General features: G+C 44.1%; 1 protein-coding gene across 14 annotated transcripts in view; it reads right to left on the minus strand.

Annotated features, from left to right (window-relative positions):
• The window catches only part of PRLR (prolactin receptor), a 275,125-nt gene that overhangs the window by 49,972 nt on the left and 198,410 nt on the right, over positions 1-26,743 (minus strand). For all 14 annotated transcript variants that reach the window (XM_045020949.1, XM_045020951.1, XM_045020955.1 and 11 more), the window contains one exon: positions 11,370-11,439. The gene's annotated coding sequence lies outside the window, so the exon portion shown is untranslated. The remainder of the gene's footprint in view (positions 1-11,369; positions 11,440-26,743) is intronic.

The raw sequence follows: 26,743 nt of genomic DNA on the forward strand, positions 1-26,743 counted from the left end.
GCACTTGCGAAGAGACTCTAAGGAGCTTCTCCCCCCGGAAGTCTTTGGCTTCCATTGGCCAGCTGGAGGGAAGGGGTGCTGATTGGCCAGCATTCCCCAGCTCTCAGGATTTGACCTGATGCCTCTATAGTGGCTGGGAAGGGCCCTGTGTTCCTGGGTAGCCCTGCCAGGGTGGGGAAGCCCTCCCACCCCTTCCACTATTCTCTGGGGACGGGCACGGGGGTCATGTGGTTCTGCTACCAGGTGGCCCTGTGGGAGATAGGTCTGTTGCTTTGGCTCCCACTCCTCTCCCTGCACATGGGAGGAGAGGCCATGGGCATCCTGTGGCCACCAGGGGAGCAGAGTGCTCCTTGTGTCATGCTACACCACCCCCATTTCTGGGAGGGGGGGGGGGCTCACGAGGCTTTGGCCAAGGGTACAGGTGGACTGCAGGTGCCTGCTCCAGGAGTTGCTCTGCAGGAGCCAGGCAGAATGCTTGGTCCGTTCCTCCCACCCTCCCCTTGGGGCAAAGCAGCAGACATAGGTGGTAGGGGTACCCTCCCACAGGGACCCAGCCCTGTCCTAATGCAGGCACTGAGAATGGTGGCTTCAGAGGTGGGCGAGGGTTCACCCAGACAGCTTTGCCAGGGAATTGTGGGCCTGGGATCGCAGCCCCATGGGGAAGGATGTGCTCCATCTTTGCAGGAATGGAGTTCAGGTGAGGACCAATGGCTTGCCACAGGCACCAAAGAGAATCACACACCGAGGGGAGAAGCTGGGCATGACATGGGACCTTGGCCGGGGCAGTTCTTTTTTCAGGATAGTGGTGAACCAGAAGAATGCCTGGGATGGGATTGTGAACCCCTCATACAGGGAGGTCCATAGGATGGATTCAGGGTCTGAGTTCAAGGTTAGCTAGGGTCCAAGCCTCACTGAGGTGGACGAGGATGCCAAAGAATGGATGAGTCACCCTGGACCTGCGCCTCACTTCCATAACCTGCCAAGAACTCAACAGGCATCCTCAGGATGCAGCGGGGCATGGGGGGAGGTGAGAGTTCGCCAGCAGGTTGCAGATAATGAAGGAGGGATTGCAAACCTTGGCACTTGGGGAAGGGTGGTGACCCAGGTCCCTCCTCCCTCAAAATGCACCGCCTAAAGGATATGGGGTGACCTGGCAAAGTCACTGGCATTGGTGGCCCATAAATTGGATAGCCTGCCTGACAAGAGTGGGCTCCTCTCAGATGAGGAAGTAACACGGTCAAAGTTTAGGGGTGGGACTCAAATCCCACACTGGAATATGGAGCAATTAGAGAGGGACTTCACCCTGGCTCCAAAGGGCATCATTCCTAATGAAACACGGGCAGGAGACAAGGCAGCTAATGCCCATTGAGCTTATGTGGGATCCAATCACTTACTCAAGAATCATCTATCTAAAGGGGCTAAGGAAAAGATTTGGAAAAGGGAATTTGTGGATTTATTTACCTTGTTGTTCAGGGACGAGCAGACAGAAGAAAGGGGCAAAATGCACAAAAATGAGGACAAACCCCATAGATCTAAGATGCCTCCAACTCTTGAGAACTTGTCTGCAGCCTTTCGCATTTATGTGAGTATAATTTGTGTGAGCAACCCAAGATGCATATTTCCTTATTTCAGTATAGAACTTAATAGTGAGGGCTTGTGCTACATGGTTGGACTGCATGGTTAAGATATGACCAAGAATTTAGACAAAGGGCAGCAAAGGAACCTGGGGTAAAACAGACCGGGAATTTTGACTGGAGCACATGACTTCTTATCACCCTGTCCAGCTGGTATTTACAGATAGCAGGTGGACAATGCCAAAGCCTTGTTATCCAAAGGCGGCTATAAAAGCCAATGTGTGCTTTTGCATTTAATGATGAGAGGTTTTCGATCCCAGTGCAGGTACAAATGCCGCTGTATGAAGCGTGGGGGTCAGCAGAGTGCACTCTTCTGTTGTGGGGGGAAAAGGCGGCTCCAACAGGGCAGTAGGAAAGGGGATTAGTGTTTCAGGAGATGCTACAGGTGGAGGCAATAATCATGGAAAAGGCTCCTTCTCCAGTCAAGATACAGGTTTATGGGGGGGGGGGAAGATGCAGCTTATTTATGGAACAGATTATCAGGTGGTTTTCAAAGCCCAGGTGAGGGTATGAGGTGCCACTCTTAGGCAGAGCGCTTGAAATCAGAATGCCAAACCAATGGAAAAAGACACAGAAATTGGGCTTATTTTTGGCTTAATTGGCTTGTGAGTTGTTTGTTGGCTACTTTTTGCTTGTAGCTTGTTTGGCTTGTAGCTTGTTGCTTTTTTTTTGATTGACTCCCGGCAAGCAAGGGAAAGGGGAGGGCAATCAGGGGCAAGGGGAAAGCAGAGGCAAGGGTGGGGAGAGAGTCAGAGGTGCACAGCAGATCCACCACAGTCCCAGACTGCAGGCTGGGGGTGGGGATCTAGTCACATAGACTGTTGGGGTTGTTAGGGATTGGCTTGTTTAGGCCTTGTTTTGAAATGGGATTAGCTTGATTTTTGGCTTATTGTGAAAGTCGGGGTGCTTATTTACCATGTGAAAGTTAGCAACTAAATCCATTAAAGGCTTCGAGCCTAAACTAAGGGCAAAGATTACCTTGAAGGTGGCAGCAGGGAGAGTGGCAAGCCCTATCTGAGGGAATTGCACATATCTCCCTGGGTGCAGTTCTGAAGAAGGCAAAGGCTTATCCATCACCTGTCCTATCCGAGTCAGGGCTCATCGATAAATGATTATATTGACCCCCAGCTGTTCAGTGAGATACCTGTCATGTGATACTGTGCTAGCCATGGTTAGGGAATGTGGCCCTGAGGCAATGTTGGCAAAATGTGACATCAAGTCTGCATTTCAGTTGCTACCAGTGCATCCCAGGGACTTTGACGTGCTTGAGTTTCAGTCTGAAGATCATTACTGTTTTGATAAAGCCAAGCCTGTGGTGTTCTCCGTGTCATGTGACACTTGCAAAAGATTCAGCTCCATGTTGGAGTGGGTGGTGATGTATGAGACTGGCCTGCATCACTCACTGCACTGCCGTGACAATTTATTTGCAGGAAGATTAGTGACAGGCAACTGCAAGTACATGCTTCAGGCATTTCAAAACCTAGCTGAGCACCTCGAGGTCCTCCTTGTGATGGAAGAAGAAGAACTAAAAAAACCCCAGAAGGCCCTGCCTAAAGTTTAACATACCTGGGCATTGACCAGGACTCAGTTCAGAGTGTCTCTATGTTATCTACAGAGAAGTTGCAATCAGTCAGGGTGCTGATACAGGCTTTCAAAGGAGCAAAGAAAATTACTCTGTGGGAACTACAGCTGATCATGGGGCACCAAAACTTTGCTTGCCAGTCAGGCATTTTGTACCCATCTGGCATCTGCCTCTGGAGTGTGAAAACTCTACCATTTTATCAGAATGACAAGGGAAATGAAAGAAGACTTAGAAGTGTGGGAAAGGTCCCCGGAAGAGTTTAATGAGGGTTTGACATGGTATTTGGAGATGTTGCTCAAGATGGAGCTGTAGGTACAGTCCGACGCCTTGGGAAACATAGGTTTAGGGGTTTACTTTCAAGGAGAGGGGTATGCGCAGAGGTGACCAGAAATCTGAATGGCTCTCAATATTACAAAGGACATCACCTTCCTCAAGTTTTGTCCTATATTAGTGGCAGTCACTATTTGGGGAGAAAACTTTCAGAATAAAAATGTCCATTTCTGGTGCAATAACACAAGCTGTGGTTCATACTGTAAACCAGGGGTAGGCAACCTATGGCACGTGTGCTGAAGGTGGCACGCGAGCTGATTTTCAGTGGCACTCACACTGCCCGGGTCCTGGCCACCGGTCTGGGGGGCTCTGCATTTTAATTTAATTTTAAATGAAGCTTCTTAAAAATTTTAAAAACATTATTTACATTACATACAACAATAGTTTAGTTATATACTATAGATTTATAGAAAGAGACCTTCTAAAAACATTAAAATGTATTACTGGCACGCGGAACCTTAAATTAGAGTGAATAAATGAAGACTCGGCACACCACTTCTGAAAGGTTGCCGACCCCTGCTGTAAACCGACACTTGGCTTAGGGCTTGGCTACACTGGAGAGTTGCAGCGCTGGTGGTGGGTTTACAGCGCTGCAACTTAGTAACTGTCCACACCTGCAAGGCACATCCAGCGCTGCAACTCCCTGGCTGCAGCGCTGGCCGTACACCTGATCTGTCTCAGGTATAACGAGTGCAGCGCTGGGGAGCAAGTGTAAACAGTGATTAATCTTACTACGCTGTAACTGACCTCCGGAACCATCCCATAATGCTTTAAGTACCAGATAACATTCTTTGTCTTGTTGTGATACCTCTCTTTGTTTTGTTGTGAACTCCGGGCTCCCGGAGCTGCTTATCTAAAAAACAAACACAGCTACTGTTTGCTGGAGCAGAGGCAAGCAGGGGAATTCCTTTGGAATGTGCACAGCTAGTGTTTGCTTGAGGAGAGAGATAATTTGCTTGAGGAGAGAAGCGGGGGAAGGGGGGGGGTCCGTTTTGAAACAGCTGCTTATGTGGTCTGAAGGCTATTTGCATTTAGTGAATAAGAGAGGGGTGGGGGAAGGGGTCGAAAGTTTTAAAATGATTGAAGGTTGGTGCTGTGTATCTTCCAGTCCTTAGAACTTGCAAGGCAGGGAGCTGACACACAGTGTCGGCTCCAAAAATCCACTCTCTCTGGCTCCCGCACGCTCCCTGTCACACTCCACCCCACACCCCTCTTTTGAAAAGCACGTCGCAGCCACTTGAACGCTGGGATAGCTGCCCATAATGCACCACTCCCAGCAGCGCTGAAAATGCTGCAAATGTGGCCACACTGCAACGCTGGTAGCTGTCAGTGTGGCCACACACCACGCTTTCCTTACACAGCTGTACGAAGACAGCTGTAACTCCCAGCGCTGCACACCTGCAAGTGTAACCATGGCCTAAGACTGCACTGGTAATGAGGCTGTTGGGGGCTTTCATTTTACACTGCCTGAGGCTTAACATCCTTTTTCACACAGTGCATGTCTCAGGAGCGAATAATGGTATTGTCAATGCTCTCTCTCAATTTCAGGACAACAGATTCTTGGAACTCACTCCATTGGCCAGCAGGAGTTCGGTGATACAGAACAGGGACATCCCTGACAATTGTTTGGAAGTTTTCAGGGATGATGGCATAGCTCTGTCAGATGAAGATGTTGATATATGGCTATGGGATGTGAGGGAATGGAATGAGGCAGGAGTTGTGATATCAAGCATCATGGCTGGGGCTCCCTGCAGCCGGTTTCCAGTGCAGTTAAGAAAATAAAATGAACATTTCCCAGAAGTGAAAGACCTGGGGGTCTTGGGATAGGGTGAGACGTCGTGGCTCTTGCAGGAAGAGGTCCGCACCCTGATGCACCCTCTGTCCCCCTCGAGGTGGGGAGTGTGCTAGGTCTTGAAAGAGCTGAGGCTTGTGTGTAGGCTGAGGAGAGCCTACCCTGAATTATGGGATATATGGTATGGAGCCCTGTAACCTTTCAACTGGAACCAATTAAACACCTGGCATAGGAGAATATGGGTGAGTAGTGCCCCTCCCATGTTAAAGTTTAATAAAGTTGCAGCCTGCTGCTTAAAATCTATCCATGTGTCTGTCCACATCTTGCTGCTGTGTTTGCAACAAAAACAGATAACAATAAGCTTCACTGGAGTGAGACCTGGGCTGTATCACTGTTTCATTATCTGGAATTGTTGTCCTGGAAGCATTAGTCAACTGGAATGATCCACTAGAGTGAGCTAGAGGGCAATATATCGCTAGGGTGCGTATGGTAAATGGTTATTATTTAAAGTGTTCTACTGTGTAAAGTGTCTGTGTTAATAATGGACCCGTTTTATGCAGTAGATATGCTCCGTGTTCAGTTTCATCTGCTGAATTTAGTGAAAATAAAATGTTCTTAGTACTTTTCAATCCTGTGAGCTCTGCAGATTGGACAGGCTGATAAAAGAGAATGAGCAAGCTAGATTCTTTCTTCTTGTGCATAATCCACAGGTTTGTTTATTAAGTTAATTGGGTATGGCTGGGCAAACTTACTAAAGACAATTTGGTTGCATAGGTATAAATTGAGTTATAATTTATAAGGTATAAATGATGATGTACCCGTCGGAAAGAACCAGATTTCCACTCAGATCCTAGGACTGACAACTAAAAAGTCATCATTTTACTTGTAAACAGAGCATATTTGATACAGAACTTATTTAGAAGTATTAAGCATGAAACCCCAAAATGCCATTTTTACAGAAAATAAATGTACTTCAAGCAAATATATAGCTGGTCTGTCAAACTCCTCATTGCTTGTGAATCCAAATAATCAGAAATAAGAAGGTACTTTAGAAGTATATACAAAATAAGGAACAGGTCAAGTGGGAGCTCCTGTTTATAACAAATTTAAAACTAATAAAAGGATATGTGATGAGTTTTTACCTAGTTTATAATTAATCTGTGGAATTCTGTCCCAAAATATATCACCATGAGAAAGAACTTAGTAAGGTTAAAAAAAGGATTAGATCTGCATATGGTTAACAAGAATATCTGCAGTTATAATATACAGGATATAGACGGTCTTGCTTCAAGATATAAGCAAATATTAACAGCTTGAGGTTAGGAAGGAACTTACAGCATGGTTGTTGTTTTTTTTTACAATAGTCTCGTATCAGGGTTTTTTACACTTTCTTCTGATGCATCTAGTAATAGCCACTAGGATATGGACACAGGATATGAAACAGGATGGATTAGGAAAATAATTGAAATACAAATACAAGCCAAATTAAAATTGATAGATTAAATTAGGGTTTCTTCTTGCTGATTTAAATCATGACAAAACTGGTGATTTAAATTGCTTTGCTTTAAACCATTCCACTCTATATAGACCCCAAGGATTATAGGAAAAATTATAGGATTATAGGAAAAATGAAACTTGCTAGTATTGATGGGATAAATTGGTGAAATGGTGAATCAAAACTATGGAATATAGAACTTGATGGGAAGAATTTGTTAAGGCAACAGACTGAATTGTCTCAAATGAACCAGGGATACATTGATTTTAGTATGTGTTTCCATATATATAAGTACCGTAAGTCACTCCACGAAGAATGGTAGGAAACTGTGCAGTCCTTATAGCACAATTTTATCATGCTCTCACATCAATTAATCATTTTTTATTGAAATTTTAAGTTTGAAAACTGTATATAAGTGTGAGATGATTAGCTGTCCTGTTTTATGGATCAGGTTTCCAAAATACTGACTCTTAAAGAACCATGAGAACCTTGTTGTTTGCCTGGGGCTCATAACATATGGCTAAACACCATGAAAAGCAGCTTTATCCTGACATCTGTATTACTACCTGAGGGAGTGCTGGCAACAAAGCACCCATTTCCAAGCAACACTGAAGCATTCACCATTCGTTATGATGCCTGTACTTAATCACTGTTGCCCACTGCTTACTGTTTGTGGCCCAACCGTTGTCTATAATACTTCTATCAAGAACACATTATTTTAAAATATCTCTTTTCACTAAAAACTAAATACATACCTAGCCATAAATGTATCAAGAGAGCAGATTTCAAAGAACGGTTATGTATAGTAACTTGTTCTTCGAAATGTGGTTCACACATGTATTCCACTCAGGTGTGTGTGCACCCAGCATGCCTTGAGAATTTTCTGTAGCAATACCTGTCAGGGCAGCACACGTGCTGTATGCCTCCTTCTGGGTCCTTCCACGGCTATTTAATGTCAGCGTCACCCCAATCTCCCTTAGTTCATTTGCACCAGAATATGAGGCCAGACACTCCAATGCAGAGGTGTCGGAGGGAGGGTTGTGGAATATGTGTGAACCACATCTTGAAGAACAGCTACAGGTAAGTAACTGTTCTTTCTTCTTTGAGCAGTTCATAGAGTCATAGAATATCAGGGTTGGAAGGGACCTAAGGAGGTCATCTAGTCCAACCCCCTGCTCAAAGCAGGACCAATCCCCAACTAAATCATACCAGCCAGGGCTTTGTCAAGCCTGACCTTAAAAACCTCTAAGGAAGGAGATTTCACCACCACCTTCCTAGGTAACCCATTCACCACCCTCCTAGTGAAAAAGTTTTTCCTAATATCCAACCTAAACCTCCCCCACTGCAACTTGAGACCATTACTCCTTGTTCTGTCATCTGCTACCACTGAGAACAGTCTAGATCCATCCTCTTTGGAATTCCCTTTCAGGTAGTTGAAAGCAGCTATCAAATCCCCTCTAATTCTTCTCTTCTGCAGATTAAACAATCCCAGTCCCCCTCAGCCTCTCCTCATAAATCATGTGCTCCAGCCCCCTAATCATTTTTGTTGGTCTCCACTGGACTCTTTCTAATTTTTCCCACATCCTTCTTGTAGTGTGGGGCCCAAAACTGGACACAGTACTCCAAGTGAGACCTCACCAGTGCTGAATAGAGGGGAATGATCACATCCCTCGATCTGCTGGAAATGCCCCTACTTATACAGCCTAAAATGCCGTTAGCCTTCTTGGCAACAAGGACGCACTGTCAACTCCAGCTTCTCCCCATGGTCCTTTTCTGCAGAACTGCTGCCCAGCCATTCTGTCCCTAGTCTGTAGCAGTGCATGGGATTCTTCTGTCCTAAGTGCAGGATTCTGCACTTGTCCTTGTTGAACCTCATCAGATTTCTTTTGGTCCAATCCTCTAATTTGTCTAGGTCCCTCTGTATCCTATCCCTACTCTCCAGCGTATCAATCCACTTCTCCCAGTTTAGTGTCATCAGCAAACTTGCTGAGGGTGCAGACCATGCCATCCTCCAGATCATTAATGAACACATTGAACAAAACCGGCCCCAGGACCAACCCTTGGGGCACCCAGGACCGACCCTTGGGGACAGTTCACACATGTATTCCATTCAGGTGACTTCCAAGCAGCTCAGATAGGAAGTGGGGTTTGGATCTAACCGAATAGTGATCACAAAACTGTTTCTCTTAAACTTGCACCATACCTGGAAGCAATCTGATGACATAGTGCTGAAAAGGTACTTATGGAAGACCATGTAGCGGCCCTACATATGTCTGTGTTAGACTGTGTTCTTGTGGACTGAGCTAAGAGCCCTTCTGGAGAAGGAAGTTATGCTACCCAATAGTCTGTTGTGATGCAAGCTGCAATCCACCTGGAAATAGCCAGTGCTTAAACTGCATAGCCTTTCTTTCTATCAGCATATGAAACAAAAAGGCAAAGGAGATGCTCAAAAGGGCTTGGTTTTGTCTAAACCTAATAGAACTAATGCTCTTCTCTTGTCTAACTTATGAAGATGCTGTTCCTCACTACTGGAATGCAGCTTTGGGAAGAATACAGGTAAGTGTATCATTTGGTTCAGATGAAAGGATGATACAGATGTTGTCAAAAACTCAGGAGGTAGCCTTAAGGCCACCTTATCTTTGAAGAACTGGGCATACAGAGGGCCTGACATAAGGGCCTGAATTTCTCAAGCTCTTCCGAGTGAAGTTATTGCAATGAGAAAAGCTATCTTTTGAAAAAGGTCAGCCAGAGAGCAATTAGCTAAAGGTTCATATGGCGGGTCCATAAGAGATGCCAGTGTTGCATTTAAGTCATACAAAGGAACAGGAGGTTAGAGACGAATAATACCTTTGAGAAACTGAACCACCATTGGATGAGACTGCAGCAGATCTCAAACTTCATTGCACGTGACACCCCTTCTGACATCAAAAATTACTATATGACCCCAGGAGGGGGGACTGAAGCTTGAGCCCACCCCAGCACTGCAGCCCCAGGGGAAAGCTGAAGCCCAAGGACTTCTTCCCTGGGCAATGGGGCTTGGGCTTCGGCTTCAGCCCCGGGTGGTGGGGCTCGGGCTTTGGCTTTGGCCTCAGCCCTAGGCCCCAGCAAGTCTATCACTAGCCTTGTGACCCACTTAGGGGACCTGACCCACAGTTTGAGAACCCCTGGATTAGAGAACACCGACTTTCCCTCATTGGAGATCACCAAGGTTGCAGCTAAGCTGACTTGCAGGGAACTGAAAGTAAGACCTGAAATCCTGTCTCTCTCACAGAAATAGGCGTCTCAGTCCAGGCTGCAGAGAGATGCATAACTCTGCTAGCAATTTTCAGCTGTGAACCCTCCCCTGCAGTTAGGTACCTATGCTGTTTTAACAAGAATCCCTAGGGGCAGGTGCTCCCTCATAGTTTTCAGCCCAGTTCAAGTTCCCCCTCCACCTGAGATGGGTAAGAGATTTGAATAGGGACTTGCCACCTCTCAGGTGAGTGCCCTACCCATTGGGTTATGTGTAAGGTTAAGATTTTTTTTTTTAAATCAGCATTAGAAGGGACCTCAGTAGGTCATCTAGTCCAACCCCCCCGCTCAAAGCAGAACCAACACCCAATTTCTGCCCCTGATTCCTAAATGGCCCCCTCAAGGATTGAACTCACAACGCTGGGTTTAAGAGGCCAATGCTCAAACCACCGAGCTATCCCTCCCCACAACTTCGTTGATTCAGAATTAAGGTTGCCAAACACTGGACTTCCCCTGGTCTGTGAATTGCTCCGGGGCTGAGGCAGAAGATAGGTGTCTGGATGCCTAGCAGGAGGCAGCAGTGCACACAATCAGAAACAGAAACATGGGTCTCAGGGGAACTTTTACAGCAGGAACTTAGGTGAGAATTTTGTGCATTGCAGTGGTGCCAAAACTGAGACTTAGGCACCCAAGTCCCTGTTTTAGGTGCCTAATTCCTTTTGTGCAGCCAAGCCTTAAGCGCTTAAAAGTCCAATGGGAATTAGGCACCTAAATACCTTTAATCTGGCCCTAAGTCTCCAAGTGCCTGAGTCACTGAAAATGGAACTTAGGCACTTATCTATTTAGGTGCTGGATAAAAAAATATTTAAGTATCATTATTCCCATTTTACAGATGGGGATCTGAGAACAGAGTGATAAGTGATTTACCCCAAAACACACTGAGTCCCACTCTAATGCCTGTATCACATGACCATTCTTCCTCTCTCAACAAAAGAAAGCTAATAAATGACAATCTTTCATTCTGCCAGTTTCATGGCTCTTGAACACTCTGTTTCACTCCCCTGCCAGGTTTGCATGTTTGTCACTTTAGGATCTTAACTTTCTTGGCAATTTATTTTGAGAGAGAGAGAAACATGGGCATAAAGTTACAGAGAATGAAAATTAAAAACAGCTATTGAAATACTAAGTAAATCCAGTATTAGAATTTACAGAGGCCCAATACCAAGGTATTTTACTGTGATATAACTGATTTAGCACTATTCATACATAATGTATTCATAAAATTAATAAAATCTAGCATCCTACCTGTAGGATTCATTTATGTGAGGGAGTCTTCTTGGTAATGTTGTTCATGTATGCCTGATCAGTTGGTTATCTATGAGAAGAAAGAGAAGGCATTTTACTATTAAAGAAAGAGAGAATATTTTCTATGCAAAAATATGCCAGAGGCAACATTTATTGTTGGTGTAAGCAGATATAAAACATTGACTTCAATGCAGAAGCATCCACCTATACCACTGATGAATTTGGCCCTTCAAATTTACATACAAACCCCAGCATTTTTATTCAATTAAAAAAATTGGGAGAAATAATGAAAATTAGTGAAACACTAATGCTGGATCTTTTTGTCATAAGTACTGTACCACTGACAGGAACAATCAATGAGTTTCAGAATGCACAGTTTACATTCATTATTTGAACACTGAAGCTGGATGTCTTACAGAAAAAGCACTGTACTTAACTAACTTTTCCCTGTTGCCCTTCCTCGGGTGATAAACCTTTGCTTTCAGTGCCCACATAATGAATGACTAACCGATACAAGGCTCAATGGGCAGTTTGTCTTCCAGTAAGGAATACAAAGTTACATATGAAACTACCAGCCCAGTCTAATTTACTTATAAAACTTTCTCATTAGATGCAGATTGAAATAAAACAAAATATTTTTACATTTAGCTCTAAGGGCACTCTAGATAGAGTATGGAACGTGTGGGTCTGTGATGGTTTGGGGTGGGGGTGAGGGGCTGGACTAACAAATTAACAGGGTATTCTTGTGTTTAACTCCATTCCAATAAACCTAATGAGATACAGCAAATTTAACTGAGGAAAGTGAACTGCATTTCTCATTTTGTGTATGTGTATGTAATAATTTAGATGTCATAAAACAGAATAAGGCAGAAATATATGGTTATGTTGAAGGCAAAGACTGGACTTAATTATCCAGATGACATGATGTAAAAAGTACATTAAGGTGGAGCTCAGCAATGCAGGAACATTATCTCTGTTTTACACAGAACAGAAATCAGGTGCCAGATTCATTCTGGGGATAATAGATTTAATGGAGTTACGTCAGGACTAAATTTGGCCAAGACTGCCTAAAAAATAGAAATTACAAAAGAATCTTGAAAATATGAGCTGCCTTGGTGTTCTAGGCTACTTCACAGGAAATAGCTTTTTTCTTTCTTTCTAAGTATGCATTTGTCCTTTAAATACAGGAGCTTAACTGTGGGTGGAAACTTACTGATGTGATATTCAAACAAGAAAAACAAAACAAAACAGTGTTAATCATTATCTATTGCAGCTTGTTGGGTTTAAACATGTTTCCTCCTACATTTCTCAGTTTCTGTTCCTTGATCATGCAGCAAAAGCATATGGCTACCTACTGCCACTGAATTTTACTCTGATTGATTTCAACAGGAAGAGTTCTACACATGCACTGATGGAGGACTGCTCCCTAATGTCTCATTTCTGACATTAAAAAGTTATTTTCACCAAAAGCCAGGGTAGTGTCATAAACACAGAATTGTTCATCGGATCACAGATTTTAAGGCAAGAAGGAGTCATTCTAATCATCTTGTGTGACCCCCCTGTATGACACAGGCCAAAGAACTTCACCCTATTATTTTTGCATCAGAGCATTATGGCCGAGGCAGGTCTGGGGCAGACAAAGAACACGGGCTACAGGGAAATAAAAATTCTTATCCAAGTAAAAGTATGTCCAACAATTAGCAACAGTAGTGCAAGCAGAGCAAATTACTGGCTCTGTAAATTGCTGTTTGTTTAAATGCTTTCTTTTTCAAGAGGACCTCAGTGAGAGAGACGCTCTTCAAGTAACTTATTCTTTGTACTTTCCTGAGTACATGTTGTACGTTCAGGCTTGCATTACTTGAGTGATTGTGGAGTTGTTCACTAAGAATACTGAACTATCAAAAAAAAAGTCACTGCTTTAAACAAGTTAATATAAAAACACAAAGCCCTGTTACTTGCAGTGGTGAACATTCCCCAAAACTCCTGGTAAAAGCGGTTTATGGAAAGCCTTCTGATTAAATGCTAAAAGTCACTAATTCCTTAAGCAGATTAAACAACATGCTGTTTTAATTAAGAGAGACAGAACAATATTATCCTTGTAATCTAAAGCTCAGTAAAAACATTTCTCTGTTAGTATATGAGAGGAACTGCTGGTAATGAATGTGATAAAGCAGTATCTGCCTTTCGTTTATATTGTTTTAAATAATTAAAGTAATTTCTTAGGCATCTCTGACTTGAAGCATTATTCTCCATGTCCAGTGAAGATAGGAAAAGCAGTAATGGGCTTAATCTGCAGCAAGGGAGATTTAGGTTAGATATTAGGAAAACCTTTCTAACTATAAGGATAGCTAAACTCTGGAATAGGCTTCCAAGGGAAGTTGTGGAATCCTCATTGCTGGAAGTTTTTAAAAACAGGTTGGACAAACACCTGTCGGGGTTCTTGGTCCTTCCTCAGCACAGGGACCTGGATTTGGTGACCTCCTGAGGTCCCTTTCAGCCCTACATTTCTATGGATTTCCTTGTATACACCCTCAATTGGATACAAAGGAAGGAAATAAACTCATCACACTTAGCTCTAGTTTTGTTGGCATTTTGTAGGTCTGCTCTTGTACCTGTTAACACATTTTGGAACCAGATATTTTTCCTCAGGTCTTCAAAAAGGTGCTGCTGAGCCATAGCATGAATAAAAATGCAAAATGCCCTTCTGAGAAAACCAATTTGCAACAGACAATCAAACTTTCAAACTGCTCTGGTCACCCAGCATGCCAAGCCAATAACTTTGTTTCTGCTGCTCTCTCAAAGCTCTGCTCCACTCCGTACAGGTGCTCACTAGGAATCCCAGTTCCATCGTCCAGCTGGAGGGCTCCTGTTTAATAATGGGGCTTGTTGGAGAGAAATATTAAAACTCTTCAAGGATGCAGCCGGAGCCTCTGTCTGGATTGAAGTAAATTCACCCTTTGATCAGCAGTCCAAATTTCATTTCTCTTTTCTAACTTTCCTTGAAGTGAAAGTGGATTATTCATGAACATAATCTGAATGAAATACAGCACTCACGTGAACCACCTCCCCTATTCCATCCCAGCCTTCCCTTGAACAAAGGCTGCCAGGCAAGCCAAGTTGTGTTTGTTTTTTTTAAGTAGCAAGAAATGATCCAGAGGATGTCGGTTGAGAGATCCAAACATTTGTCTATGCTCGTTTCCAGAATTCAGATTTGAACTCTGATCTCCAGAGGTGGAGTGGTGGTGCATTCACCTATTTATTCTAATCCCCAGAAACTGCCAGAACAATACCACAGCTGGTACTCGTGACCAGATTTCCTGATGGAGACTTTCAAGTCTTTGACAGCAAGCACCCCTGAATCACGCTTCAAGCAGTGCATTAGAGCCAAATCCTGCAAACCTTCCCTCATGCACCAAGTACAAAGAGACTACTTACATGAACAACGATTGCTCACATAAATGATTCAGGATTGGCCTTTTGCCAGTATTGATTGTCTAGCCAGGTAAAGTGTAAGAAAAGTGTCTCAATCTTAACCTACTGTTGTGTGAAACACCTCCACTTTGCTTTTCCTTTTAAGATCAGCGTAAGTACTACACAGCATGCTACTGTCTGGAGCATGGCCCTTCCAGCCTTCCTGTCTCCTTTTTGGGCTCTACATACCTCGGTTATATGATGAAGTAGCCACTTATACTCTAGAGGGAAAAGTGCTTCAGGTACTTGTATTTGAAGAAAAAAATATTTCAGGAATAAACAACTTACATTCTGTACTAAAATGAAATCTGTTTTTCATGCTTTTCCCTGAGTCGAGTTCAGATTATTTGTAGCTGAGGGCTGAAATACAGGATGCCATTACAAGGAACTCAGGGTTATGACTGCAATTCTTCTTCTTTGGCTATCTCTCGATGCGAGGATGATGTCTGCCAAAGGGATACATTGGTGAGTTTTTAAGTGGCTGAGGAGCCCAATTCTTGCCCTGCAGGTTTTCCCACAGAAGTGACAGGTGTAATCTTGGAGGAGACATAGTTGTTGGCTGGACTATTGTGCCCTTTCTTTCCTCCTTTGTTGCTCCTCTGTCTCATGAGCACATCTATTCTCCTCAAAGTGAGCTGTGGCTTGGTGTCTGGTGTGGTGCTACTGCATTCTGTTCCGCGATGAGTCCTCCCAGTTTGTTGGGTTGATACCTCCCTTTTTAAGGTGTACTTTCAGCATGTCTTTGAAACGCTTCCGCTGCCCTCCGTGACCCCTTCTTCCCTTAACTGAGAGAAGAGTACTTGCTTCAGGAGGTGAGTGTCAGGCATACGTACACAGTGGCCATCCCAGAGGAGTTGGCATTTCATGACCTGTGCTTCTACACTGCTGATGTTGGCTGCAGAGAGAGCGCTGATGTTAGTGCGTTGGTCTTCCCAGCTGATCCTGAGAATCCTCCTGAGGCAGCACTGCTGGAACCACTCCAGCCACTTGAGATGTTGTCTGTAGGTTACCCAGGTCTCAGACCCATAGAAAAGGGTGGGGATGACAACTGCCTTGTAAACCAAGATCTCAGTACCTGTTTGCAGACCCCTATCACTGAAGACTCATTTGAGTGGTTTTCCAAAGGATGTGCTGGCACAGCAGATTCTGTTTTCAATTTCTGTGTCAATGCTGGCTGTTTGGGAGAACTGGCTGCCAAGGTACAAAAAATGGTCCACATTTTCCAAGGGTTCTCCACTGACAGTGATTTGTGGAATATGAAGAGTAGTTTGTGCAGGTGAGGGCTGGTAGAATGCCTTAATTTTCCTGATGTTGAGAGAGAGACCCAGTCTGTGACAGGCATCTGCAAAAAGACCTAGAGTGCTTTGCAGGTCGGCCTCTGTGTGTGCAAGAATGACACAGGCATCTGCATACTGAAGGTCAGTGATGCCAATTCTCGTGATCTTAGATTTTGTTTGGAGACGTTGAAGATTGAGGAGTTGACCATCCATACGATACGATAATCCCGATTCCATAAGGAAGGGCTGCAATTATCAACAAATCCAACCACATTGCTTTTGTACTAAACGTTCTTAGTTTGCTCTATTTACTACATGACTGAATTTTCTCCTTGGAACTCAAATTTGAATCCAGTGCCTGTAAAAACTGAGCTTTGGTCTACACTATGTTTATAGTCACTATAGTGACTAGTGATACTAGAGTTGTGAGAACTTGGAAAACCCTGTTTGTGACAAAGCTCTTCCTCGTGTGCACACCTTTCAAGTGACACATTTGTTTAAGGTTCTAAAGCCTGTCTAACCTTTTGGTTTTTTTCATGCAAGAATAGGATTATTTTCAAGTGAAACGGTTCAATTTTCAAGTAAATGAACATCAAAACGTTTCAAATTCAAACCTGAAATTCCAAAAGGGAAAATTGCATTTAGATGCACATATGTTTTATATAAAACATTACATTTCTAATGTTTGCACAGAGAAGACCTTTGTTTGAATGGAAATAGTGCCATTACACAAAAGTATAATGAAAACCACATATCTAGTGGCATTTCGTTTTAAAGTATTTGCTATTTTCACATAACTAGGAAACATCAAAAACTTTTATGCTTGCTCTTTTTATTGTCTGCTTAATATACTGAATGGCCTCCAGTTGGTGGATTTTTTCTAAATCAGTTTAATGGGATTTAATCACCGTAATTCAGATCTCTAGCAAATTGTTTTGCTGCTTCTCTAATTAACACCAGCTGACTTTGCTTAATATCACATTAAAAACAGCTTTAACTGGTCATATCTGTGTAGGTTATATTTTTGTTTGTGCTATCCAAGGCTCCTATTCTTATGTAATCAAGTCTTTTATATACTAACAGCATTCACAATGTGTTTAATCCAAAACAGTATTTTTTCCACATCACCTGAAATAAAAACCTTAGTCAGTCATCAAAACAGTTATTATTTTACTAAACAATAGGAAGGAGGAACCTGTCAGCAAGGATTTTTGGTTAGATAATGACACGATACAGGCTCTTTAATGATGGCTTATATAAAGGCTGACTTTCCACTTATACAAAAGTCATTTTTATTAGAAACTTGATTCCACACCTCCAATCTTTTATGTTGGCTGCATCTTCCCATTTCTGTTTCATGGGTTAGTAATGATGCCTTTTATGGCTATGTATGCTTGCCTGTTCCTAGATGTGTGCCCTGTTCAGCCCTATTTTACAGAATTTAAATTGAAAACACATTGAGAGAATATACATCTATGATTTAAATTATACTTTTACCTTAACCCCCAGGGTGTCCTACTGAAGCCATGCTGGGTACCTGATGTGGTGCCACATATGTTCAAAAGCAGCAAAGAATCCTGTGGCACTTTATAGACTAACAGACGTTTTGCAGCATGAGCTTTCGTGGGTGAATACCCACTTCGTCGGATGCAAGTCAAAAAATATTGCAACACATTTTCAAGCTGATCCAGCCCTCTTGTGCTGCTCTAGCAATGTAAATAGGGTTGCCAACTTTCTAATCGCACAAAACCACTGGGCTGGGGCAGGGGGTTGGGTGCGGGAGTGGGATGAGGGCTCTAACTGGGGGGTATGGGCTCTGGGGTGGGGCCAGAAATTAAGGGTTCAAGGTGCAGGAGGGGGCTCCAGGGTGGAGCAGGGAGTTGGGGTGCAAGAGGGGGTGAGGGCTCCAGCTGGGGGTGCAGGTGCTGGGGTTGGGCCAGAGATGAGGGGTTTGGGGAGGAGGGGGCTCCAGGCTGGGGGGTGGGGCCGAGGGATTCAGAGTGCAGGAGGGGGCTGTGGGTTGAGGCAGGGTATTGAGGTGCAGGAACAGGGCCGGCTTTATGAACTGTGGAGCCTGATTTGAATACCTGGCGGCGGTCCGGGACTTTGGCAGCACTTCGGCAGTGGGGGGTCCACTCCAGGTCTTCTGCAGCACCGAAGGATCCCCCAGCCCCCCGAAATGCCGCCAAAGACCCAGAGCGGACCACCTCCCTACCGCCAAAATGCCGCCGAAGACCCGTACCCTCCGCGCTGTGCCCCGGAACCAGCCACCAGCAGATCCAGCTCTTAGGCGGGGGGAGGGAGGTAGGAGGCTCCACGCGCTGCTCGCTGCTCTCGCCCGCAGGCACCACCCCCAGCTCCTATTGGCCCTGGTTCCCAGCCAATGGGAGTACGGAACTGGTGCTCGGGGTGGGGAGCAGCGCACAAAGCCCCGTGACCCCCGCCTTGGAACCGGACCTGCTGGCTGCTTCCGGGGCACAGCGCGATGCCAGGACAGGTAGGGACTAGCCTGCCTTAGACCCACAGCATCGCTAACTGGACTTTTAACAGCCCTGTCGGTGGTGCTGACCGGAGCCGCCGGGACCCTTTTCGACCGAGAGTTCCGGGCAAAAACCGGACACCTGGCAACCCTAAGTTGTGAAGCTGCTCTAACTAGACAGCTGGGAATAGCAGAACCCTTAAGTTGGAACAGCCAGCTCTCTGACCCTGCAAGGTCCCCCCACCTGCTGTGATAGTCGGGCCTACAAATTTACTCTAATTGTGGGCTCAACTGTAAAAAGTAAGTGAAAATTCGTCACAATAACTTATTATTATAAGTGTTGATAGGAAAAGGTATTGAAGGGAGACAGAAAGACTGAATTAGTCCAAACAAAAAGGCCTATTGATATAACTCAAGGACTGCGTTAAGATCATTCCTGCTAAACAAGAGGATTTGAGTACTGAAAATTAATAAACCAAAATTGGTATGACAGATATTAAGCCCAATTGGTGAACAAAATAATGAGGGAATGGGTTATTCCACCCTTTACTCCTTTTGGGGTTCTTAAGAAAGAGACTTTGGGAAGAAAAATTGGCTGCTGGAGTTAAGCGTCACAATCATGGCTCCCCCCACATCTCCAGAGTCCCTGGACCTTCTTTTTCTTAATCGTGAGAGTTGTTCTGTCCAGACTGGGCCAAAGAAAGGGTCCCAGATGTCACTGCCACATCCATTGGCTTCAGCAACACCCCAACTATCACTTGGGATGTCTCTCCCCTCCCCCACAGGTCCTTTTTCTTCTCCACCTTATTTCTTATCTTTCCTATATCTCTCCTTTTGCCTTCTGTGTAATAAGAGTGTGGTTAGCTGGCCAAGAATGTATATTTGGCAAAACTGCTGTAAGCCTGTGACCAGAAAGAGGCAACTAAAAGCAATGCCCTAAACAGGCTGGTGCTGTTACAAGTTTGCCAGATCTCGGAGTGGCTGACACGACCGTGTGCAGTGCCTGTGTTTCTCCAACAGCGAGGCTGTAAGTGAAAGTCAACACCAGAGATAGAAGCTGCATTTTCTATCTTTGCTGTTCTTTTCTCTTCTCTTGTGTGTATGTGTTTTGTCTTCTGGAAAATGGGATTGGACTTTAACAACAACAGCAACAACTTCTCTTTTCCCCAAAAAAGACAGTTATTACCATCTTTGATATGGTTTAAAAAGACTGTCAAACAAGGGGATTTTTCCTTCTAGAAACTCTCTCCAGTAAAGGGAAAGGGTACAAGGGATATCGTTAAAATGAAACCCTTATTCAAATACTTAACATTTCAAATGCTTTACCTGTTTTCCCTTCTTTTCTGTATCTTTAATAAAAAGTAGTAAAGGATTTTTAATGGTGCATGCACCATTATACTAAGCAGATAGCTCAGTGGTTTGAGTACTGGCCTGCTAAACCCAGGGTTATGAGCTTAATCTTTGAGGGGGCCACTTAGGGATCTGGGGCAAAAATCAGTACTTGGTCCTGCTAGTGAAGGCAGGGGGCTGGACTCTATGACCTTTTGGGGTCCCTTCCAGTTTTATGAGATAGGTATATCTTAAAAATAAATAAATGAAAAAATAAAAAAATCTGTGTTGCCCAAACCTTGTTTAAAATGGTTTAATGTTAGACAGTGACTGGGTTATGTTAACACCTCTGGCCTATATATACACCATCTACATTAACACAATACACCTCACTCCCATCCTAATAGGATACACAGGGTCCCAAGGAAGGGACCAGAGCTGTACCCATCTGGTACATTTGGCAGCCATTACCAGCATATATAAGCTAGAGCAGCTCAGAGGCAGCTCACACATACACCTAGAGTCATCCAGGCTTTGGCATTCCTAGAGATGGAGGGAACCCAAAGATGGAAGAAAGCCACCTCTCTTCCTCTTCCCCTTGGGTTCTGCACCAAGTTCAGCTCAGCCAGACTGCGGACATTATATAAACAGGGCTAGGCTCTGGATGGAGTAAATCAGGTAGAGAGGAACATGGAAGGGTAGTGTAGACATTTAGAAGTTTGTCATCACAGACATACATTTCAGGACCAAACGTTATGATGTGGCCCATGTAAGTCCATTGTCCTATATGGGCAGTATTAGTACCCTGTATTTTTTTTTCCCTAAATCGTTTTCATTACTACATGTAGTTCTGGATGTTGCAGCTTTTATTGCTGCCTTTTTACTCTGATCCATATACATTAATCATTCTGTGTAAAGTAGTTTCTCTTAATTGTGACAGTGCCAGGTCCTTTCTTAGCTCCCGTCTGTGATCATTTGTATTTCAGCCTGCCACCCTCTAAAACAGATCTACGGTACAGACCTTTCCTATTGTCTTCAAAAAACAAAAGCAAACTCACACCTCTGTGCATGGTTGAAAATTGATCAAGCTAGTTTTAACTGATGTAACCAATCCTTATGCAGGACTCTGATTGCTATAGCAATAAGTAGTAGTTTAGCGAAACAGAGCAATTCTCCACATCTAAATACTGCTTAATAAAGCACACACTGCAAAACAAACTTGTTTTACAAAGCCTTTCAACAATAATCTCTGCAACACTCTTAAACTGCTTCAAACTCGTACTGCCACCCGAAATAATATGCAGTTGCAGAACTTGTTTGTCTGGTCTGTACTATATCCTGAGCAATTTGGAGCAAGGACTGTGAGTCATATGTCTGCAGAACAGTGAGCACACTGTCAATACTCAATGAGCAGCAGCAGCATAGGGACAGATCCTGCCGGCCTTCAAAGGGAGTTCCAGCTGAATAAGACTTGCAAGCATTACCCTCTACATACTAGCAACTGGCAATCTTCCAAAGGTTCAAAGGTTTAGCAAAACACACAGATGTTTGTTTAAGTGTCTAAATACGATTTTTTTTATTACAATTAATGAGGCTGAAGATCTTCTGGTACATGCTTCCTCCAGTCATGCCACAAAACAGCCTCTCTCACAATGATTCTGAGGAGTTGCTGAGGCCTCAGACACCAGTGACTTCAGAAAGAGTTTAGGCCCTCAGAACTTCAGGGGTCATGCCCAATATTTCTTCTCCCCTTGCTGGCTGAAACCACTTGGGGTGAAATTCTTCCCTTGAAGGCTAAAGTGGGACCTGGAGGTGCGAAGACCTTGTGCTGGCCCTGGGCATATAAGTGAATTTCACCATCAGTGTCAAAGAACGTAAAAGGAAAAATGTTGAGGGATCTTTTCGAACTTCAGAAAAACCTTTGATTTGAGTATAGATAGAGTTTTGAGGGAAAGTTCTTATTTTATCCTCACCACATCTCTCTAAAACAACTGCATTAATACACACTGATAAGTCACCTCTAAAACAATAGACATGAACAATAGCAATCAGATTGGTCAACAAAGTAGAAAGATTTATCCTTAGGGTGAACATTTTAACTTTTCCCTTTTCTTTTTAACACACACTTAAATTGCCTCTTTGTCTTTAAAATTACAAATTGTCTGTAACTATAATTTCTTTTTATATTTTAATGTACTGTAGGCCTGGTTATAATGATAATCCACCAGCACAGATCTTTGAACTCATATGGGGTCTTATTGACTGGGATTTATATTTGCAATTTCTGGTCATTTGCACACAGGGTACATTCTACCCCCATATTACACAGCAGTATACAGGCAATGTTTTCTGAGACGAATGCCATGAAAAGTATGTAAACATCAATCAATCAATCAATTTTGTTTTTTATATGACCCTAAACACCATAGTACCCACTTACTCTGCAGCAAGCTTGACCTACATTCTTTGGGAAGATAAGCAGTCCAGTACAGCAGTCTGAAAATGTTGTGGCAGCTTCACACAAGTTAAAAAATAGTTCTGTTATTGAATTAAATGTAAAAATGAATAATACAATAACTGCAGTGTTCCTTCTGCTATATAATTTGATATTACATTCAATTTATTTTATTCAATCCCTACATTTTCAGTGGCTGAAGAATTTTATATTGAAAATGTGTAGCTGTATTATGGAAGTTGTCAGGCAAATGAGCAGAAGACTTTTGGTACCTGGGAAGGAAGTATGCGATTCTGGGATAAGTGCACTTGCTGGATATTATAATTATCTCCAGTAAGAATTAACTATATTGATAATGATATTTGCATCATTAGCTTTCAAAATTAACACCAGTCAGTGGGGCAGTCTACACCTCTCAGAGCTACATCTGCAGACATCAGCTGTGTTCAGTTGTACTTAAGACCTGATCAAAAGGCCACTGAGGTCAACAGGAATCTCCCCCCGGTCCCTCTCCTTGTGCCCAAGACCTCTCCCCTCCCGTTCTTCCCCTCTCTGTGTCTCCCCATCCCTTCTGCCCCTCCCCTTCTGCCTCGCTCCCCCACTGCAGAGGCCAAGACCCCAGCTCTGGTGCGCTGGGTGGCACGGCGAGCCCCAGTTGTGCCGGGCAGCAGCACCACCAGCCCGGGTGCTCTGGGCAGCAGGGCCAGCCCTGCTGCGTTGTGGGGGCAGTGCTCCCAGCCCCAGTGCTCCAAGCGGCCGGGCTGTTCCCAGCCCCAGTGCACTGGAAATCGCAGAGAGGGGGGCTGGCCTGGAGGTGGAGTGTAGGTGGGGTCACACTACACTGTTTGGGGAGGCACAGCCTACCCCTGCCTACGATATCCACCAGCCATGACTTCCTGCAAAATAGTCAACACCCTCACCTCCCATTGGGGAATAAATATATTTAAGAACTAGGTTTAAAATTCAGGAGCTCTTGCTTCCCAGTCCAGCACTTAAACCACTGGACTATAACTCTTAGAAAACCAATTTTTACCCTAGCTGAAGAGTTTGATTCCTTACTTAAATACTTTATTTATTACAGAAGCAGCAGCCAATAGTTAGGAATCTGACAACATTATACTATAAACCATTTTCCTTAGTTATTTTTAACTTTGCAGCCCAATTATTAAAATAGGTTCTATAAATCCGCAACTTGGGAGCAAATTAACTTGACTTTCTTTAGAAAATTAGTTGGAATTTTTTAAAATCTGTTTTAAAACACGAAGGCTGCTAATTTATAAAGTGAAGTATCCTCTTTGGCATTTCTGTGTGTGTGGCATTTTCATTTACATATGAGAATTAGCTAGAGTGACTGCAGTGAAATTACATACCATGACATTTTAATGTGTATTACAGCATGACTGTGACCAAAAACCTCCTTGTTACTGCAGAATAAAAGTCACGGTGGTTATCTTAGTATCTGCATAATATGCTGAACATTTTGTCCATGTTTTTCCTGCACACATCTCTATCTACCACTCATGTATCTCACTAGTGCACAGAAAATGAAATTCACCAAGCAAGGCCTTCCACTCAGTACAACCCAGGTGGTATCACTGTGATAAGTACAAGTGTGGATGGAGCAGCTGCCCAAGGACCCTGTGCCTGTGAACTGGTGAGGGAGCTCTTTGCCAACTTTGAATATAGCTGTACAGAGGAGAATTCGGGGCAGGCTTATACAGTAACTCCTCACTTAACGTTACAGTTATGTTCCTGAAAAATGCAACTTTAAGTGAAACGATGTTCAACTAATCCAATTTCCCCATAAGAATTAATGTAAATAAGGGGGTTAGGTTCCAGGGAAATTTTTCTCACCAGACAAAAGACTAATTGTGTGTATATATATATATATATATATATACACACACACACACACATTATACGTTTTAAACAAACAGTTTAATACTGGTACACAGTGATGATGATTGTGAAGCTTGGTTGAGGTGGAGGAGTCAGAGGGTGGGATATTTCTCAGGGGATGCCTTACTGTTAAATGATGAACTAGCAATTGGCTGAGCCCTCAAGGGTTAACTCTCACACTCTACAAGGCAGCACGAAAGGAGGGAGGACAGATAGAGACAGAGACACACACCCTGTGTGTGTGTGCGTGTGTGTGTGTGAGAGAGAGAGATGCGCATTTCCCCTTTAAGTATGAAGAGTGGGGTCAGAAGTACACTGCCTTGTTAATTAGATCAGCAAGCTGAGACCGGACCGCAGATGCAGCTGCCTGGAAGCTCCCTCTGTCGTGTGTCCCCCCTGCTCTATGGAAGATGGGGTAAACGGGGTGCAGGAATGGGGGGAGGGGGACATCCTCCCCTCCCTCCCACACTGCAAGCAGGAGTCTCGGGGAGCAGCTCCAAGGCAGAGGGCAGGAGCAGCACATGGCAGTGGGGGGGGGGGAGGGACAGCTGCAATTGCTAGCCTGCTGGGCAGCTGCTGCACAGGGAACTTAGGGGAGTGGGGAGCTGATGGGGGGCTGCCGGCCCACCTTGGTTCCAAGCCCCTGCCAGCTAGCTGCAATGGGCTGCTCTTCCTGCAAGCAGTGGACAAAGCAGGCAGCTGCCAAATGACATTAGAAGGAAGCATTGCACAACTTTAAACAAGCATGTTCCCTAATTGATCAGCAACGTAACAACGAAACAACGTTAACTGGGACGACTTTAAGTGAGGAGTTACTGTACTACATTCAGCAGGGGGATCTTCACATGGTATAGAGCTGCTGTAGTGACTCATATACCATCCCTCTTCCTGCAGCCAACAGAAGGAGCACAAGGCCATGGCCACCTGGCACAAGCTGAAGCTGTCTGAAGGCTTCTCTAACCTACTCATGGGATTGACCCAGTACTAAATTGCCCATGAGAAGGAGAGTGTAAAGGTGGCTTAAAGTTACCTTTGCACTGCCCACACCTTAGCTGCACTAAATGCTTCTTGACCACAGCTGAGTTTCTGATCCCACATGTAAAAGCTTATAATTTTGTGAGAACAAAACCTCTTTAAGAAAAAAAGTCTGCCATATTGAGTGCACAGTAATTAATCTCCAAAGCATAACAGTAACAAATGTTTGTGTTGAAGAATCTTCTGGAAAAAAGCCAATTTAGTGTAACTTTAACTTTTAGCTGAAAAGTTTTAAATTTTAGAGAGATTTCAATTTAAAAGCATTAACTTTTGCACATCACATTTCAGCACACACAGGAAAAATTCACCCTTTTTGGGAGGTGACTTGAAATGTCTGTAATGTAGGTCTCAGGAATTCTGTATTAAATGAAAGAGTTTTTACTGGAGACTCAAATTAGCTGTGTTACTGCAATGTACTCAGACTTAGACAAGGAGAGGACACATCTTTTAATGACAGTTCAAAGTATTTCATTCTCCATTCAAAAAGATTTGGACAAATAACTAAACGGAAAAAACAAATAAATGGTATTTGTCTGAACACAGTAAGAAAGCTATTTATGTTTAAATGAACCTATTTGAAAACACACAGGTCACCTTAAATCCAGACATACAACAACTGGATAAGATAGGTGAGTGAAAGACCAAATATAGAGGATTTATTTAGAATCCGATAAAAAAATGCTGCAAAAAAAACTTTGCTGCCTATCTGCAATAAATAAAACATAAACAGCAGAGTTCCAGATGGCATGACGTGAATGTGAATTCATACGTACAGGGTTTCCTAGATGTGAAGTCCACATAGTGGGAGGACAGATCGAGCCTTACATGTCATCTTTTCAGAAAACTATTCTGAAAATTATTTCATGCCATAATCACAGTGCAGATTAAAAGAAGGTTTTGAAAGTATTATATATGTTTTTAATGACCCTGTGACTCTGGGCTGGAGGGAGCATGCTCAATCGCCCTGTAGAGATGGTGCATGCACAGCCCAGTCACATGTAGGAGCTTGGCGGGGATGGCACATGCTCAGTCTCTATGGCAGTGGTCCCCAAATTGTGGGGCATGCCCCATTTGGAGGGGTGCAGTGGGGCCCGGTCCAGCCTTGACGGGGGCAGGGAGAGAGCGCTACCTAACCTCGCTCTGCCCCCAGCTCTGCTCTGGCCCCGACTCCTGGCTGTGGCTCTGCTTCTGGCCCCACCCCCAGCTGCAGCCCGGGCCTCGGCCCCTGGCTCCCAGCACCAACTGGCTGGCTGCGGCTCCACTCCTGGTTGTGGCCCCCCAAGCTCAGCTCTGCTCCCAGCCACGGTCCCTGGCTCCTGGCCTGGCCACAACTCTGGCTTCAGCCTTGGCCTCAACTGTGGCCCTGCTCCTGGCTCTGGCTCCCAAACACATTTGGGGGCAGGGCATGGATGGGTAAAGAGGGGCATGA

Source organism: Mauremys mutica, chromosome 6 (genome assembly GCF_020497125.1).
Source record: "Mauremys mutica isolate MM-2020 ecotype Southern chromosome 6, ASM2049712v1, whole genome shotgun sequence".
Taxonomy (NCBI): domain Eukaryota; kingdom Metazoa; phylum Chordata; order Testudines; family Geoemydidae; genus Mauremys; species Mauremys mutica.